This window comes from Scyliorhinus torazame, chromosome 2 (genome assembly GCF_047496885.1).
Source record: "Scyliorhinus torazame isolate Kashiwa2021f chromosome 2, sScyTor2.1, whole genome shotgun sequence".
NCBI classification, from domain to species: domain Eukaryota; kingdom Metazoa; phylum Chordata; class Chondrichthyes; order Carcharhiniformes; family Scyliorhinidae; genus Scyliorhinus; species Scyliorhinus torazame.
In genome coordinates, this window is record NC_092708.1 from 186,219,513 (window position 1) to 186,232,533 (window position 13,021).

At 46.1% G+C, this 13,021-nt stretch overlaps 1 long non-coding RNA gene across 1 annotated transcript in view; it reads right to left on the reverse strand.

The window, feature by feature from the left end:
- LOC140407828 (uncharacterized) overlaps nucleotides 1–12,244 on the reverse strand; it is a 44,907-nt gene extending 32,663 nt beyond the window's left edge. Inside the window, exons 1-2 of the long non-coding RNA XR_011939830.1 lie at nucleotides 12,132–12,244; nucleotides 11,684–11,749 (exon numbers count right to left, since the gene is read on the reverse strand). This is a non-coding gene — a long non-coding RNA (uncharacterized lncRNA). The remainder of the gene's footprint in view (nucleotides 1–11,683; nucleotides 11,750–12,131) is intronic.
- Nucleotides 12,245–13,021: the final 777 nt, after the last annotated feature.

A 13,021-nucleotide genomic window follows, 5' to 3' on the forward strand; every position in this document is an offset into this window, starting at 1 on the left:
AGGGTAGGAAACAGCGACTTAGCCGCAAGATCAGATTAGTGCATCTGCATGCAATAGAGACTGCTGGGAATACTCTCAGTTCCCTGAATCCGGAGGGACTGTCAGCCAAATGAACGCAATCACAACTTGTATTTGATCTGGAGGCGTTTGGAACTTTTAGCTAGGAAGACTGGGGAATGTGCCACAGGAAGATACTGCCAGGAATGGCACAGAAGACCAGTTTGCCCCCGTCACTTACAGCCTGGGGCTGTCTCATGAAGTACCATGTAGATTTTTCCAGCGGTCAATGACATACTTGATGCCTGTCGTCAGAGTGTTGGTAATGGTCCTTCTTGTCTTTCTGTTGCTGTGTACCAGTGAGAAAGGATGTTTTCCCCAGTGAGAGTATCAATGAGAGTGGTTTTCGTTCTTAGGTAGAATGGGGTGATTGGGGAGGCAGGAGGCGAGAGCTCCGGGGAGGTCCCTGGGAATGTGCCAGCATTTTCAATGTGCACCTCATCAGATAAAAGGCAGAAACCCACTTTGATTAAAAATAGAAGTTAAATACCTTTGATGATGTTGCAGCATCCCCTTCCTCTGCATCAAGTCACCCCATCACCTCCCCCAACACCCTCCCCATCACCCGATCACCCTCCCCATCGTCTGCCTCCAACACCTCCCCATCACCTCTCTTCATCACCCCCCCATCACCCTCCCCATCACCTGTCCTCAACACCCTCCCCATCACTTTTCTTCATCACCCCCCATCACCCTCCCCATCGCCTGTCCCCAACACCTTCCCCATCACCCCTCCCATCACCCTTCCGAACACCCTCCCCATCATCTCCCTCCATCACCTGCCAGTTTACCATTTGTTGCCACGTTTAGCTCCAGGTCTGCCATCTTGATTCTGGTCATGGGAGTCAGCAATGTCACATCTGCATTGTCTGCCTGTGTAGCTCATCCCTCAGCACCTTACAAGGTCTCTGGGTGCTGCAAATAACTCCGATTAACCACCATTTTGTATCCCTTTCACATAAAATTGGAGACAACTCCTCACCACGGGCAAGAGGACAGGTCAACTCCTTATTAACATTTCTGTGATATAAAACCAGCTATCCAATTGTAGGGCAGGAATAGTCAATAGTGTGTTCCCACACTGTGTGCATGTTCTAACTCCTCAATGGCTCAAGGGGCTTTGCTGGGTGGAAGTGAACCATATTGACTTACAAGGGGTCACAGTAGATCCCCTGACGTGATTCTCTGTCAGCTGACGCCGGAATCAGGAAACGTGAGTGTGCAGAGAATTGGTTTTGACTCCAAAATCGTGGTGGATGCCGGTTTCACGCCAAATCGCAATTGTCCGGTGCCTCGACAGCTGCGCCAATGTATTCCAGAATCCACGTACAGTAAACGCCGCTGGTATATCAATAGCAGGCCTCCTCTGGGGCGAATTCCCGATAGCGACTTTCACTTGTGCTTTTAAAAATCGTGAACAGGCGACATGGATGCTGAAAGAAAGAGAAGGGATCTGCAAAGTGTCCAACATCACCATAGTTTGCTGACAGTTCTTCCGCTGGCCGGGGGCTTCTATCAGGGCCGGGGGTAGTGGCGAGGGGGGGAGGAGTGGGTGGTGGCCAGGTGGTGGGATGTGGGGTCGGGGTGCACGGACATGGATCACCATTGCCGCTGCCTGAAAGGCAGCCATGCAGCTGTGCACGCCACTGATTGCCCACTATGAACTTACGGCGTATGGGTGTCCCACCAGGGTACCCTCCTCAGTGCACCCTGGTCTCAGCCGACCCATCAGCAAGATGGGCGCGCTCCAGCACCATCTCATTGGCTGGAATGGGGTGTGTGGGGAGTGAAGTGTGTGTATGAAATGAAATGAAATGAAAATCGCTTATTGTCACAAGTAGGCTTCAAATTAAGTTACTGTGAAAAGCCCCTAGTCGCCACATTCCGGTGCCTGTTTGGGGAGGCTGGTACGGGAATTGAACCGTGCTGCTGGCCTGCCTTGGTCTGCTTTAAAAGCCAGCGATTTAGCCCAGTGTGCTAAACCAGCCCCTAGGTTGCGTCTGCAGCTTGTCAGCCTCCCGAGTGTCAATCATGGACCCAGTGAATCCCGCACCGTTTTTCATTGGAATTGATTGTGTTCCAAGTGGCAGTGGTGCTAGCCCCTCCACGGTCACTGAATCAGTTCAGGCACCAGGTTTGCTGTCGTGTAAGTCCACGAATTGTGCCCCAGCATCAACACCCAAGTCTCAGGAACGGGAGAATCTGACCCCCTGCCTCAGCTCGGACCAGAGTGACGGATCCCAGCAGGGGCGGAGGGGATGGTGGTTTGAACTGGAAACATTTCAAATTGTTGTTTATTTTTGCTGGCCATGCCACTTGCTTTTCCCCAGCTGAAAGATCTGTTTTAAATTGAGCCACATGTTTCGGCTGTTTAATTAATTGATTGCAGTTATCTACATTCCACGGACCCTTTTGATCACTCTAATTGCACAGACCTTTGTATAACCCTCTCTTGCAGAACATTGCTTCCAAGAAACGCATCTTGCGCTCATACTCACGTTATTTGCCTTGTAGTTGAGTCCTGGTGAACCACATCAGCCCTGTTTCCATTCCTTTCGTCATCATTTCCCACTCCGCACGGCAAGGAATGTTTATTTGCATTGGCCAAGCGGCTCAGCTTTGATTGGAAACTGAACCTCCCTCCTGGATGTCTGACTTTACTGACACCAGAGGCAAAGAGCCCTGCATTGGAGCTGCCGTGCCCAATGAATGTGGTTGATGCCTTGGTTACAGCTAAATGAAGTCTCACTTCCCCACATTTTCCATCCTGCAATAAGTAATAGTGGAGGGGGGGGGGGGTGACGAGAAAGTATTGAAAGCTGAATTGAAATAATTAGTGAACCAAATGTTGTCAAAGGGCTTGGTGCACCACATGCTGCTTACTGATCTACACGTTGTTGGGCCATCATTCTCGGCTTCTACACATGGACTATGTCCTGTATATTAAAGGATTGTTCCTTATTTTTACTATTTGTCCCGTGTAACCTAAGGGACGTCTTTTATCCCTTATTTCTCGGACACCCTGTGGGAGACTGAACCTGAGAGTCTCTGCCAGCCTCTGTTTTTTTCCTGTGTGAAAGCGTGTAGTGGTCATTGGCCACCAGGGGGAAGTATAATCTCCCTCACCCCCCACTCTTGTGAAAAGCTCGAGCTCACCCCCCAGGCCCATGGTCAAAGGATTAGGAACTTGGATTGACCATGTTGGAAGACAGGAATGCAATGCCGGATACCAAGGATGGGGATTTTGAGGATTGGAAAACAGAAGGCCAGAAATAGATAATTGATATAAAAACAGAAATGTTGGAAATATGCATCAGAGCATTTGAGGTGACAGAAAATGAGCTAAGACGTCAAATCGATAATCATTCATCAGAACGTTTTAATATTCTTTCACGGGGTAGGGGTGTCGCTGGCTAGACCAGCAATGATTGCCAATCCCTAATTGCCCTAGAGAAGGTGATGGGCGAGCTGCCTTCTTGAACTGCTGCAGTCAATGTGGTGTAAGTACACCCACTGTACCTATTAGGGAGGGAGTTCCAAGATTCTGATTGAGTTTTTTGAAGGGGTAACCAAGAAGGTAGATGAGGACAGTGCAGTCGACATTGTCAACTTGGACTTTAGCAAGGCCTTTGACAAGGTACCGCATGGTAGGTTGTTGCAAAAGGTTAAATCTCACGGAATGCAGGGTAAGGTAGCCAATTGGATACAACATTGGCTTGGCGACCGAAGCCAAAGGGTGGTTGTGGAGGGTTGTTTTTCAAACTGGAGGCCTGTGACCAGAGGCGTGCCTCAGGGATCGCTGCTGGGTCCACTGTTATTTGTTATATATATTAATGATTTGGATGAGAATGTAGGAGGCATGGTTCGTAAATGCAGATGACATCAAGATTGGTGGCATAGTGGATAGTGAAGAAGGTTATATAAAATTGCAACAGGATCTTGACCAATTGAGCCAATGAATGGCAGATGCAGTTTAATTTGGATAAATGTGAGGTGATGCATTTTGGTAGATCAAATTAGGGCAGGAGCTACTCAGTTAATGGTAGGGTGTTGGGGAAAGTTACAGAACAAAGAGATCTGGGGTACAGGTTCATAGCTCCTTGAAGGTGGAGTCGCAGGTGGACAGGTTAGTGAAGAAAGCATTCAGCATGCTAGGTTTTATTGGTCAGAATATTGAATACAGGAGTTGGGACGTCTTGTTGAAGTTGTACAAGACATTGGTAAGACCGCACATGGAATACTGTGTTCCGTTCTGGTCACCCTACTGTTGGAAGGATATTGTTAAACTAGAAAGAGTGCAGAAGAGATTTACCAGGATGCTACCAGGACTTGATGGTCTGAGTTATAAGGAGAGGCTGGATTGACTGGGACTTTTTTCCCTGGAGTATAAAAGGCTTAGGGGTGATCTTATTGAGGTCTGTGAAATAATGAGGAGCATAGATAAGGTAGATAGTCAACAACTTTTCCCAAAGGTAGAGGAGTCTAGAACTAGAGTGCACAGGTTTAAGGTGAGAGGAGAGAAATACAAAAGAGACCAGAGGAGAAATGTTCTCACACAGAGAGTGGTCAGCATCTGTAACGAGCTGCCAGAGGCAGTGGTAGAGGCGGGTAAAATTTTTTCCTTTAAAAAACAGTTAGACGTGGCAGCACGGTGGCGCAGTGGGTTAGCCCTGTTGCCTCACGGTGCCGAGGTCCCAGGTTCGATCCCGGCTCTGGGTCACTGTCCGTGTAGAGTTTGCACATTCTCCCGTGTTTGCGTGGGTTTCGCCCCCACAACCCAAAAGATCTGCAGACTAGGTGGATTGGCCACGCTAAATTGCCCCTTAATTGGAAAAAAATGAGTTGGTACCCTAAAATTTAAAAAAACAGTTCGACAGTTACATGGGCAGGGTGGGTATAGAGGGATATGGGCCAAATGCGGGTAAGTGGGACTAGCTTAGTGATAGAAACTGGGTGGCATGGACAAGCTGGGCCGAAGGGCCTGTTTTCATGCTGTAAACATCTATGATTCTATGACTCTATGACTCAGTGACAGTGAAGGAACGGCCGATATGTTTCCAAATCAGGATGATGAGTGATCTGGAGGGTAACTTCCAGGTGATGGTGTTCCTATGTACCTGCTGCCCTTATCCTTCTAGATGATAGTGGTCACAGGTTTGGAAGGTGTTATTCAAGGAGTCTTGGTGAGTCAGTGCAGTGCATCTTGTAGATTATACACATGACGGCTACTGTGCATGGAAGGAGTGACTATTTCAGGTGGTGGATAGGGTGTCAATCAAATGGGACTGCTGTGGTTTGGATGATGTCGAGCTTCTTGAGTGTTGTTGGAGCTGCACTCATCCAAGCAAGCAACTGTCCTGACTTGTGCCTTACAATTCTTGCAGCCACAGTATTTATATGATTCGTCCAGTTCCATTTCTGGTCAGTGGTAACACCCAGGACGTTGATAGTGGGGGATTCAATTATGGTAATGCCATTGGATGTCAAGGGGTGATGGTTGGATTCTCTCTTGTTGGAGATGGTCATTGCCTGTCACTTGTGTGACATGAATGTTACTTGACAATTTTCAGCCCAAGCCTGGATATTGTCCAGGTCTTGCTGCATTTGCATAAGGACTGCTACAGTATCTGAAGTCCTGAACATCTACAATCATTTTTTTTAAATTTAGAGTACCCAATTATTTTTTTTTCAATTAAGGGGCAATTTAGTGTGGCCAATCCACCTAACCAGCACATCTTTAGGTTGTGGGGGTGAAACCCTCGCAAACACGGGGAGAATGTGCAAACTCCACACATACAGTGACCCAGAGCCGGGATTCGAACCCGGATCCTCAGCACCTTAGTCCCAGTGCTAACCACTGCATCACCGTGCTGCCCGAACATCTGCGATCATCAGGGAATATTCCCACTTCGGACCTTATGATTGAGGAAAAGTCACTGAGTATCTGGATCATTATCAGATTGCTGTTTATGGGAATTTGCTGCGCACAGATTGGCTGCTGTGTTTGCTCCATGGCGATGTACCATTTGTCAATGTACTCTATTGATTATTCTTTTTTTGACTACTATGTACTGTGTACATTCCCTTGGCCACAGAAAAATATTTTTCACTGTACTTCGGTACATGTGACAATAAATCAAATCAAAATCAAATCTCTCCATTTCAACAAGTACGTAATTGGATGTCCTGAGTCAGGAATGGTGCTGTATAAAAGTAAGTCTTTTTTGTCCTGCATTTCAGTGGCCCCATACACAAGCTGGGCATTCAAAACAAGGGAGCTCGGAATTCCTTTGTGCTGTCCATGAACTAATGGTGAATCAAGAAACCACAGCAGGAAGACTATATGATATACACTTCATAATGAAAATCACCAAAAGCATGGCCATCTAATATGTCATAATAGTTACCCTGGGTGTATGGATCGACTAACAAGACCCTTGATGTTATGGGGAGTCAGATTCTCTCAGCTTTCATTGTACCACACTGGCCCTAAACAGGACAGTTTGCCTGAAAAATCCAACCATTCCCCGAGGCCTAGCTGAACAGGGTCCAGGATGGACCTAGCAGTGGGATGATGAACACAGCACATTAATCATTCTCTCATGATGACAGCTTCACAAGTGTTTAACTTTGCATGATTGCAAGTGTCTATGGAAGAACTATGATGAATGGCAATGGGTCAGGGTTGACTGTTGGTTCTGTCTAACTGTGCTGTTAATTCACTTTCATTCTCAATAACATATCAGTGTTGATAAAACTGACTGCTGCCTGGATAGGAGGATCTGAACCAACAGCTTGCATTGTGTAGTGAAAAGCGAACTTCAGCACACAGGGTGTCAGAACAGCCTGCTGCCTGGTCCATACATTCCACACAGTCAGATCAGCCTTGTAGAGATTAAAGACTTCCATGTGCTATGATATTATAAGTCTGAATACTTTTCTATTTTTAACACTAAACTCAGAATAATTCTTGGTTGAGAGGGGGATATCGCAAGTCTATTGCAGACCAGCAGCACCCAGCCTCCAACCCACTCCCTGCTATAGAGATCAGGAAGTTTCCATAACAAGTGTTTGATCCACCAGATTAGTTTTGCACTCTGGTGAGAAGTTGGGACTGTTTTCTGCTAATTCACAGTTTTCAATACTTCCCAATGAGCTAATAGCCAAGAAGGTAGTTGAGAAATCACAATTTGTATAATAGTGTTGTATTATTGTTCAATGGATCCCAAGCCAGAGGGTGAAGTATGAATACAGACACCATTCTGATAGACCGTATTTCTACAGAATGCAGATCCTGGCTTGCTTCCTAACGACCAACCAGCCCCGTGTCCCAGCAATACTTTTCTTATACAAATTCAAGGTACTCAATTATTACCCTCCACCTGTTTATTTTCTAACCTCAACAATGCAATTGACTTGACATTAACAGTTATATTACTGAATTAATAATCCAAAGGCTTGGACTAATGACCTGGAGACATGGGATTCTCCTCTACCCGGGTGGGTCACCTGCACTTTGCTTTCCGCAAGCCCACAGGTAACCTCATGATGCTCCACTTCTCCAGCTTCCACCTAAACACATTAAAGAAGCCATCCCCTATGAACAAGCCCTCCGTATACACAGGATCTGCTCAGCCGAGGAGGAGTGTAACAGACATCTACAGCCGCTGAAAGATGCCCTCGTGCGGGATATGGCCCTCAACTCATCGATCGACAGTTCCAACGCGCCAGAGCAAAAAACCGCACCGACTTCCTCAGAAGACAAACACAGGACACAACCGACAGAATACCCTTTGTCGTCCAGTACTTTCCCAGAGCGGAGAAACTACGACATCTTCTTCACAACCTTCAACACGTCATCGATGAAAATGAACATCTTGCCAAGGTCATCCCCACACCCCCCCACTACTTGCCTTCAAACAACCGCGCAACCTCAAACAAACCATTGTTTGCAGCAAACTACCCAGCCTTCAGAACAGCGACCATGACACCACAGAACCCTGCCATGGCAATCTCTGCAAGACGTGCCAGATCATCGACATGGGTACCACCATTGTACATGAGAACACCAACCACCAGGTACGCGGTACATACTCGTGCGACTCGGCCAACGTTGTCTACCTCATACGCTGCAGGAAAGGATGTCCCGAAGCGTGGTACATTGGCGAGACCATGCAGACGCTGCGACAAAGGATGAACGGACATTGCGCAACAATCGCCAGGCAGGAATGTTCCCTTCCAGTTGGGGAACACTTCAGCAGCCAAGGGCATTCAGCCTCTGATCATCGGGTAAGCGTTCTCCAAGGCAGCCTTCAGGTTGCGCGACAATGCAAAATCGCCGAGCAGAAACTTATAGCCAAGTTCCGCACACATGAGTACAGCCTCAACCGGGACCTTGGATTCATATCGCATTACATTCATCCCCCACCATCTGGCCTGCAAAATCCTACCAACTGTCCTGGCTTGAGACAATTCACACTTCTTGAACCTGGGGTTACCTACAAATTACGTACAAATGCTCGCATTCAAAGTATCATCTTGCATCTTTGACTTTGTCCTTACAAATGTTTCTGGAACCTACTTCTTCATTCACCTGAGGAAGGAGCAGCTAGTGATTTGAAACAAACCTGTTGGACTTTAACCTGGTGTTGTAAGACTTCGTACAAGTGGAGATAGATTCTGTCCTTCAGAATTTTCTCCATTAGTTTCCCCACCACTGACATGAGACTCACTTGCCTGTAGTTCCCTGGCTTATCCCTACAGATTTCTTGAATATTTGAGGTTCTGCAGTCCTCTGGCACCTCTCCCATGTCCAGAGAAGAATTAAAAATTTGGATCAGGGCCTCTGTGATCTCCTGCCTCGCCTCCCACAGCAACTTGGGACGCAATTTGTCCAGAGCTGGAGATTTCTTCACTTTTACACAGATACATACATAGAACATACAGTGTAGAAGGAGGCCATTCGGCCCGTCGTGACTGCACCGACCCACTTAAACCCTCACTTCCACCCTATCCCCATAACCCAATAACCCTTCCTAACCTTTTTGGACACTAAGGGCAATTTAGCATGGCCAATCCACCTAACCTGCACGTCTTTGGACTGTGGGAGGAAACCGGAGCACCCAGAGGAAACCCACGCAGACACGCGGAGAACGTGCAGACTCCGCACAGACAGTGACCCAGCGGGGAATCGAACCTGGGACCCTGGCGCTGTCAAGCCACAGTGCTAGCCACATGTGCCACCATGCTGCCCCAACCTTCGCCCTTAAGCCTGCCAACATTTCCAATATCTTGTCACTCCCTATGGCAGTTTGCTCAATAACCTCAGAGTCTCTCTCCCCGAGTTCCATATCTGCCTCTTCATTCCCTTCGGTAAAGACAGATGTGAAGTATTCTTTTAACTCCCTACCAACGTCCTCTGGCTCCACCCACAGATTCCCCCTTGGGACGTCTTGTTGAAGTTGTACAAGACATTGGTACGGCCACACTTGGAATACTGTGTGCAGTTCTGGTCACCCTATTATAGAAAGGATATTATTAAACTAGAAAGAGTGCAGAAAAGATTTACTAGGATGTTACCGGGACTTGATGGTTCGAGTTATAAGGAGAGGCTGGATAGACTGGGACTATTTTCCCCTGGAGCGTAGGAGGCTTAGGGGTGAACTTATAGAGGTCTATAAAATAATGAGCGGCATAAATAATGAGGGTCAACATCTTTTCCCAAAGGTAGGGGAGTCTAAAACTAGAGGGCATAGGTTTAAGGTGAGAGGGGAGAGATTCAGAAGGGCCCAGAGGGGCAATTTCTTCACTCAGAGGGTAGTGAGTGTCTGGAATGTGCTGCCAGAGGTAGTAGTAGAGGCGGGTACAATTGTGTCTTTTAAAAAGCATTTAGATAGTTACATGGGTAAGATGGGTATAGAGGGTTATGGGCCAAGTGCGGGCAACTGGGACTAGCTTAATGGTAAAAACTGGGCGGCATGGACTGGTTGGGCCGAAGGGCCTGTTTCCATGCTGTAAACTTCTATGATTCTATGATTCTATGGTCCCTAATGAGCCCTACTATTTCCCAAGTTATCCTCTCCCCATTGATATATTTATAGAATATCTTGGGATTTCCCCTACTTTTACTAGATAGAGATTTCTCATATGTCCTCTTTGCTCTCCTATTTGTTTTCTTAAACTCCATCCTGCATTTTCTGTACTCCACTAATGTCTCTGTTGATTTGCTCCCTTGTACTTATTAAAAGTCTCTCTCTTCCTTCTCATTGTATCTTGAAGATCTCTGGTCATCCATGGTTCTCTGGGCATGTTACTCCTTCTTATTACCCTAGAGGGAACATATTGGCTTGTACACTCCCTATTTCCTCTTTGAACACCCCCTACCGCTCTTCTGTAGATCTCCCCACCAGTAACTTGTTCCAATATACCTTGGTGAGATCCTGCCTTATTTTACTAAAGTCTGCTCATCCCCAATCCAAGACCTTTTTCTGCAATTTGTCTCTTTCCTTGTTCATAACAAACTTAAATTGCACCATGTGGTCACTATCACTAAAAGGCTCCCCCACCAACACATCAACCACCTGTCTGGCTTCATTCCCCGGAATTAGGTCCAGCACTGCACCATCCCTTGTTGGATCCTCCACATGTTGAGCTAAAAAGTTCTCTTGTATACATTTTACGAACTCTGCTCCATCTAAGCCCTTAACGCTATGACTATCCCTGTTAATGTTGGGAAAGTTGAAATCACCCACTATAATTACCCTATTATTATTTTTACACACTTCTGCAAATTGCACACAAATTTGCTCCTCAATTTCCCGCTGACTTTCTGGGCGTCAATAATAAACACCTAGCAATGTGGCTGTCCCTTTTTTATTCCTAAGCTCTATCCATAAAGCTTCATTTAACGCCACCCCCAAGAAACCATCCCTCCTTACTGCAGTAATTGACTCCTTAACTAATAATGCAATGCCTCCTCCTCTTCTGCCCCCTCCCCTGTCCCTCCTGAAGATTCTGTATCCTGGGATGTTAAGTGGCCAATCCTGTCCCTTCATTAACTATGTCTCCATGATGGCTACTACATCATAATTCGACGTGTCAACCCTCGCCCTTAACTCATCCATTTTACCTGTAATACTCAGGGCATTAAAGTAGAGGCCATTCAGCTTTGTCTTACTCTCCTGAAACTTACTACCGCTGTATTGAATTTCACTTTGAATCTGGGATGCCCTTTTTAAAGGGCACCGCTGATCTCTGTGAAGCCAGACTTGTCAGCGTGTTTATGCCCCATCCCTCACCATGATGGCAAAAAAAAACACCTTCAAAAGATGGCAAATGCCATTTTTTGTGAAAATTCCATCCCATGAGTTCAAATCTCACTACTACCAGCTGGAGAATTTAAATTCAAGTAATTAAATAAAATCTGGAAACAATAGCTAGTCTCAGAAATTGCGACCATTAAACTACCAGATTGTTGTAAAAGCCCAACTCATTTGCTAATGTCCTTTGGGGAAGGAAATCTGTTGGCATTACTTGGTCTGGCCTACGCGTGACTCCAGACCCACTGAAGTGCCGTTAACTCGTAACCGTCCTCTGGAATGGCCGAGTGAGCCACTCAGTATCTTACCACCATCTTCTCAGCGTTGTCTGAAATGGGTAATAAATTCTGGTCTTGGCAGCGACCCCCGTGCCCCTAGAAAATAGATAATAAAAAACTAAGACTCTCAGTGGACCAAATGCTAAACATGTCCAACCAATAGTGAGCAGCAATCAGCGAAGCCAACAAGCTGTTGAATTACGCAGCCAAGGCAATAGAATTTAAACAATTCAAAGTAATGATCAAATTTTACAAAGCTCCCGTCAGATTACACATCGAATACTGCATCCACTTCCAGTTACTAAGAAACAAGAGAGACACTTGCGTGTTGGATGCAGGGCAGAAAAGAACAATGCCCGCTGTGTCGGGGCATGAGTTATGAAGAAGGACCAGGGTAATGTGGGCTATTCACCCTCAATAGGCTAAACCTGAGGGACGAAACTTAGAAATGTGTTGAAAAATTTACCCAGGAAGTTACCTTAAATGTAAAGATTTGAATAAAGCCAAAAACACCGGCTAAAGCTGGAGAAAGGTAATTTTAAGACAGATAGCAGGAAATTCTCCTCCACACAGTGAGAGATCAACTTGAGGAATAAACTTCCAGATAGGTTAGTGAAGATGAAAACCATTTGAGAAATGATTAATGTTACAAAGAATCTCTCTGCGTGAATAAATGAAATGGATTGAATGACCTTCCTCATCGGTGACAGCAAACTGTTACCTTCCTGTAGGTCTAGCAGAAGTACATTAACACTGGAGCTCATCTTGAGTTTCTATCCATGAATAGAACCATTTTACATTCCCTGGGCTGTGAGTGACCTCTCCACAACACTGGCAGCCACAAGAGCCCCAGCAGGCTGACAGAACCTTCTGACAGACGCACAATGCAGGAAGCACTGTAGGTTTGTCTCTGCTTCTTCTAACAACAGAAACTGTCATAAACAGACTGCCATGAGTGTTAGTTTCCTCTTCATTGCCCAACTCAGATCTTGAATAGGCTGTGAGCTTTTCATTTTTCAGTGGAATTCATCATGGGAAAGTTATTTTTTAAAGGGTTGTTTTCTTTGGACAAGAGAAGGTTGAGACGAGATTAGAAGATTTGACAGAGGTTATCAAAATCAACGGATCTAGGGAGTGTAGATAGGGAGGAGACAAAAGAGCTGCGAACTAGAGGACACTGATTTAAGATGAATGGCAAAAGAGCCAAAAGTGACATAAGGAAAACTTGCCTCACAGAGCGAGTGGTTAGGGTCTGGAATGAACTGTCTGTGAGTGTGGTGGAGACAGATTCACAGAGCGAGTGGTTAGGGTCTGGAATGAACTGTCTGTGAGTGTGATGGAGGCAGATTCACACAGCGAGTGGTTAGG